The sequence below is a fragment of the Trichechus manatus genome, unplaced genomic scaffold (genome assembly GCF_000243295.1).
Source record: "Trichechus manatus latirostris isolate Lorelei unplaced genomic scaffold, TriManLat1.0 scaffold00035, whole genome shotgun sequence".
NCBI lineage: Eukaryota > Metazoa > Chordata > Mammalia > Sirenia > Trichechidae > Trichechus > Trichechus manatus.
Window position 1 is genome coordinate 14,235,970 of NW_004443971.1, and position 5,947 is coordinate 14,241,916.

Below are 5,947 nucleotides of genomic sequence, written 5' to 3' on the forward strand. Positions count from 1 at the left end.
GCATAGTGTTTCATTGTATGGATTTGACAATTTATTTAACCGATCCCTTTTCTTTGACATTTTGGTTTGTTAAAAATGTTGTTACACAAGATGTCATGAATCTCCTTATAGATACAACTTTGTACACTTGTCGGATTATCTGTTTAAAATATATTTCTTGAAGTTGAATTGTTGGGTTGGGGATTTGCACGTTTTTTAAGCTTTGGCCAAATTGTTCTCCAGAGGATTATACCAATGTTATAGTTCTACCAGCAATTAAGACAGTATCAATCTCCCCATCCCTTACCTAATTTTGTCTTTGTCAGTGTGGGTGGGAAGAGGAATGTTTATGTTTCTATTCCCTTTGAGAGAATGTTAAGCACCTTTGAGGCCAGCATCTCCACAGATAATCACACAGTTGGTGCTTAGTAAGTATTTTATAAATGAAGGAATGGATGAGTGAAGACAAATGTATGGAGATAACATAGCATATGGGATAAGCCCTGGATTTGAGGAAGACACAAGTTCCATCACCTAATGTGTATATGATCATGGACAAGCCACTTTATTAAATTTTGGTTTACTTGGGTATGAATTGGAGACCACAATTTGTACCTGATATGATTACTTTTATGTACATAGGAGCCTGGGTGGCACAAGTGGTTTATGATTGGCCGCTAACCTAAAGGTTGGCAATTCCAACCTGCCCGGGGCCTCTGCAAAAGAAAGGCCTGGTGATCTATTTCCATGAAGATTACAGCCAAAAAAACAGCAAAAAAAAAAAAAAAAAAAAAAAACCCTACAGAGCACAGCTCTACTCTGTAAAACATGGGATTGCCATGAGTCAGAATAGACTAGAAGGCAACGGGTATAATTATTATGAGGTTAATGAGATACCACGTTTAAAAATTTTTGCTAAAAGCATTTTAAAAGTAATACTTATATATGGTAAAATTGTCAAACGGTGCAATGAGTTATATTATAAAAAGTCTCTTCACCCCATCCTGACTCATATTTCCATTCCAGAAATGACACAGGTTACCAGTTTCTTTTGTGTTCTTCCAGATCTCTGTCTCTCTCTCACACACACACACACACACAAATGGTAACAAATTATACGCCTTATTCTATGTCTGCTTTTTCCATTTAATCTGTTTTGGAGACTGGTTCCCATAAATTCATACAGAGCCACCTCATTCTTCTTAATGCAGTGTATAACAACAACAATTTCTTTAACCACTTGCGCTTAAGAGCAGAAGCTCAGGAATCAGACGGTATGCGTTTTAGTACTGCCTTTACAACTTACTAGCTGTGAAGGCTTGAGCAATTGACCTCAGCTCTGTGTACCTTGGTTTTCTCATCAATAAAATGGGGATGACATAGATCTACCTCAAAAGGTGGTTGTGACAATTCAGTCTGCACATATAAAAGGCTAACAGTATCTAGCACATAATAGCCACTCAATAAAGTGACTTATTTTTAATTTGTTTCTAGTATTTTGATATTTCCAAAACAAAATGCTGGAGTGATTATCTTTGCGCCCGCGTGAAAAGTGTATCTGGAGGATAAATCTTTAGAAATAAAATAGTTGTGACAGAGGATGCATGCATTTTAAATTTTGAAGCCCTCCAAAGAAGCTGTTCCAGTTTACCCACCTATGGAAAATATAGGGGAATGATTATTTTTACCTCCATTCCTAAGCCAACTCAACATGTTATCCAACTTCTTTTCCCCCGCTACAATAAGAGAAAAATAGTATCTCTACTTGCTTAGATGCACATTTCTCCAGTTTTTAGTAAATTTGGGGCAGTTAATCTATCTTTAAGCACTGAAAATAGAGTTTCTTGGACACCTAGGGGAGGATTCCTTGATAGGCAGAATTATGTGCAGATGTGCATTTTGGGGTGGAAATGGAAGAAAGATTTTATTTTTCTTAGACTCTCAAAGAGATCTGTTGTTGGTCATGCTGTTAATTGTTGCCTGGGAGTCGATGCCTACTCATGGTGACCCCATGTGTGCAGAGCAGAACTGCTCCTTAGGGTTTTAAGGCTGTGACCTTTTGGAAGCAGATCACCAGGCCTGTCTTCCGAGGTGCCTCTGGGTGAGTTTGAACAGCCAACCTGTCGGTTACTAGGTGAGCGCTTAACCATTTGCGTCCCTCAGGGACTCCTTCAAAGAGGTCTAGAACCCCCCAAAAGAACCAATATACGCAGCATATGGTAGATAGTAAACCTCAATATGAATAAACAATGAATGGAGATGTTCTTCCACTCAGGACTGTAGAAAGCTGAAAAGTGCTTTGCTCCGCCCTGGTAACATGAAAAAGTCAGATAAACTACAAAATTATAACTTCTCTTGAACATTTCAAAGAGCTGGGATCATAGGGCAGCCAAGTAGCCTAAACTCGAAGGACAGACAGGCCCCTCCACAGATAGATGGAACGGACGAACTAGCTCACCTGGGGCAAAGCAAAGGAGAAAGACACCGGGCGCAATACAAGCTGGTGAGAATTCATCTAATATTTTGTAAGGAGTTGCTAAAGCCTGAGTGTGGGCTAGCCTGGCAGTATCAAGTCCTTGGAGCCTCACACCCAGACTCTTCTCTGCACATCTCCTCTGGCGCTCGCGGGCAAGGATGGGGGTGGCGCAGGAGACCCGAGAGAGCCTGGAGGAGGGGCGGCAGCAGGGAAGGGAAAGGCACCCAGTCCCACCCAGAGTTCTCCATGAAATAAAAAACTGAAGCTACTAGACGAGGGGCAGCAAATTCTTTTGACCCAGGGCTTAGGTAAAGACCGATTTCAGGAGAAGCGTTAAAAAAAATAATAATAAAGAAAGCCCTCTACCTCGGTGGGAGGGCCAGAAAGCAGTCCTGGACCCAAGATCCTATTAGAGCAGTGGTTCTTCCTGTGGGGAGAGTGATTTTCGGCTACTGAATGAAAGCCCTGGTGGCGCAGTGGTTAAGAGCTCGGTTGCTAACCAAAAGGGCAGCAGTTTGAATCTACCAGCTGCTCCTTGGAAACCCTATGGGGCAGTTCTACTCTGGCCTATAGGGTCACTTTGAGTTGGAATCGACTCGATGGCGACGGGTAAATGAAGGTTGGCTAGTTCCAACCCGCTAGCCGCACCATGGGAGAAAGACGTTGACAGTCAGCTTCCAGAAAGATTAAAAAAAACCCACTGCCCATTGGGTCAATTCTGACTTATAGTGACCCTATAGGACAGAGTAGAGCTGCCCCATAGGGTTTCCAAGGCTGTAAATCTTTACGGAAGTAGGTTGCCATATCTTTCTCCTGCAGAGAGGCTGGTGGGTTCCAACCACAGACCTTTCAGTTAGCAGTTGAGCGCTTAACCACTACACCACGAGGGCAGCCTTGGAAACCCTGGGAGACAGTTCTACTCTGTCCTATAGGGTCACTTTGAGTCACAATCAACTTGATGCAGTGGGTTTGGTGTTTGGGTTTTAAAGACATTTTTGGTCGTCACAACTGTGGAGAGGGAGTGTGATTTGGACATCTGGTAAGCAGAGGCCAGGGATGCTGCTAAACATCTTGCAATGCACAGGACAGCCTTCACAACAAAGAATTCTCCAGCTCAAAATGTCACTAGTGCCAAGGCTGAGAAACCTGGGTGTGATGGTTAAGCTTGTGTGTCAACTTGGCTGGGCCATGATTCTCTGTGTTTTAATGTAATCACTCCCATGATTGAATATACTGTGAGTAGCCAATCAGATGAAGGGGAGTTTCCTTGGGGCTGTGGCCCGAATCTGTATATAAGCAGACCTTCTGGCTTTTTGCTCTCTCTGGATCCTGCGGCTGCTTCCTGTCGTCTCATCTCCCGTTCTTGGGACTTGAGCTGTCAGCTTATCTGCCGAACCTGGGATTCGTCGATCTGCACAGCCTGTGAGTGGGAGAGCTGCCTATCTTGGGCTTGCCAGCTTCTGCAGCTGTGTGACTTGGGAGAGGCCTCTACCCTGATCCACGGACTTGGGACGTTCTAGCCTCTACAATCGCATGAGCTGTTTATTGATATAATCTCTCTATATACATATATATTTATACACTTTACTGGTTTTGCTTCTCTAGAGAACCCAGCCTAAGACATTTGGTACCAGGAGTGGTTCTAGAGGAACAAAATTGTAAGGATGAGTTTTCTAAATTGGTTCTCAAGTCTAGTTGGTCATAACATTGATGACTCTGCTTCCAGCAGTAAAGAGGTCACTGCTAGTCCACGGAGCGAGGTGGCAATACAAATACGCAAAATATCACCACCGGTAGATCAGGTATTGGTGAAAGGTGAGGCTCAGGGTGAACACATGTGTGATATCTTTCTACAGCTTTGTCAGAATGAGAAGTATAAGGAAACTGGTTGGTTTGTCCTACTTACACTAGACAAGCGACGAAGGAAAGAGATGCACTCAGGGCTTCAGAGTCAAGGCTCAAGTGCTGCATACATGACCTCAAGGCTTCCACTTGTGCTTTGAAAGAAAGCGTTATTCCTTATAGTAACAGAGCCAACATAGCTGAAAACCAAACCCAGAGTCTGATTGAAAGAGTGGCTGAATTACAATGCCAGCTCAATTGTAAACCTCGAGAGGTGTCTGAAGTTAAAGTAAGGGCATTGATTGGGAAGAGATGGGATCCTGAGACTTGGGATGGGGACATATGGGCAGATAATCAGGAAGCTGAGCACACTGAGCCTGTAAATTCTGTTGAATCACTCCTGCCAGCAGAACCAGTCCCATCTGAAGAGATTACTTTGTGTTTGTCTGCTAAACCACCCTTCCCAGAAAAACCATTAGCCCCTCCACTCCCATCTGAGGAGATTAGCCCTAGCCCAGCTGCCTCTAAAGCACTTGCCTGAGTCATTGCCTCGAGCATCGCCTGAGGCAGATGCTTTACAAGATAATGCTGAATGTTCTCCAAACAATTCCACACTACTGATTCTGGCTTTAGACTAATAACTAGGCTTAAGTCCCAGCCAGCCCCAAAAGGTGAAGTACTTGAGTTCTCTAATACGTGCAAACAGAAACCTGGGGAAAATGTGTGGGAATGGCTATTAAGGTGTGGGATAATAGTGTAAGGAACATAAAGATGGATCAGTCTGAGTTTATTGATATGGGTCCACTGAGCACAGATGGTTCCTTCAATGTTTCAGCTGCAGAAGTTAGGAAAGGATCTAATAGTTTATTTGGTTGGGTTGCTGAAGCATGGATTATGAGGTGGCCAACCCTAAATCAAGTTGAAGTACCAGATCTGCCTTGGTATACTGTAGAAGAAGGTATCCAAAGTCTTAGGGAAATTGGCATGCTAGAGTGGATTTATCAAGTCAGACCCACAGACCCACACATGGAGTGTCCAGAAGACACACCTTTTACTACAACTGTGAGGAACAAATTTGTGAAGGGAGCTCCAGCATCCTTGAAGACTGCTGTGATTGCTGTTTTATGTAAGTCAGATTTGACCCTGGGAACTGCCGTAACTGAATTAAGACACCTAACTACAATGGGGCTGACTGGACCCCGTGGTAGTAGGTGCCAAGTGGCTGCACTCAATCAACAAAGACAAGGTGGGCGTGGTTACAGTAATGGACAGAGGAGTCAAAGCAGTAATCAGAATAGTCTGACTCGTATGGACTTATGGCATAAGTCACCATAGTCATGGTGTCCCTAGGAGTGAAATAGATAGGAAATCTACTAAATATTTACTTGATCTATACAAACGGATGAATTCTAGGTCAGGTGAACAGCAGTCTAACTCGAATCCCCAGAATAGACAGTCACGGTCCCTCAATCAGTTCCCAGATTTGAGTGAGTTTAAAGACCAACAACCCCTTGAATGAAGGGGAGGCCGGGTCCCCTTGAGGAAGGACTCCAATACACTGCCAAAAATTTTTACTGTTAATCTTTCTCCCAGCCTTCCCCAAACGGACCTACAGCCTTTTACGAGAGTGACTGTTCACTGGGGAAAAGG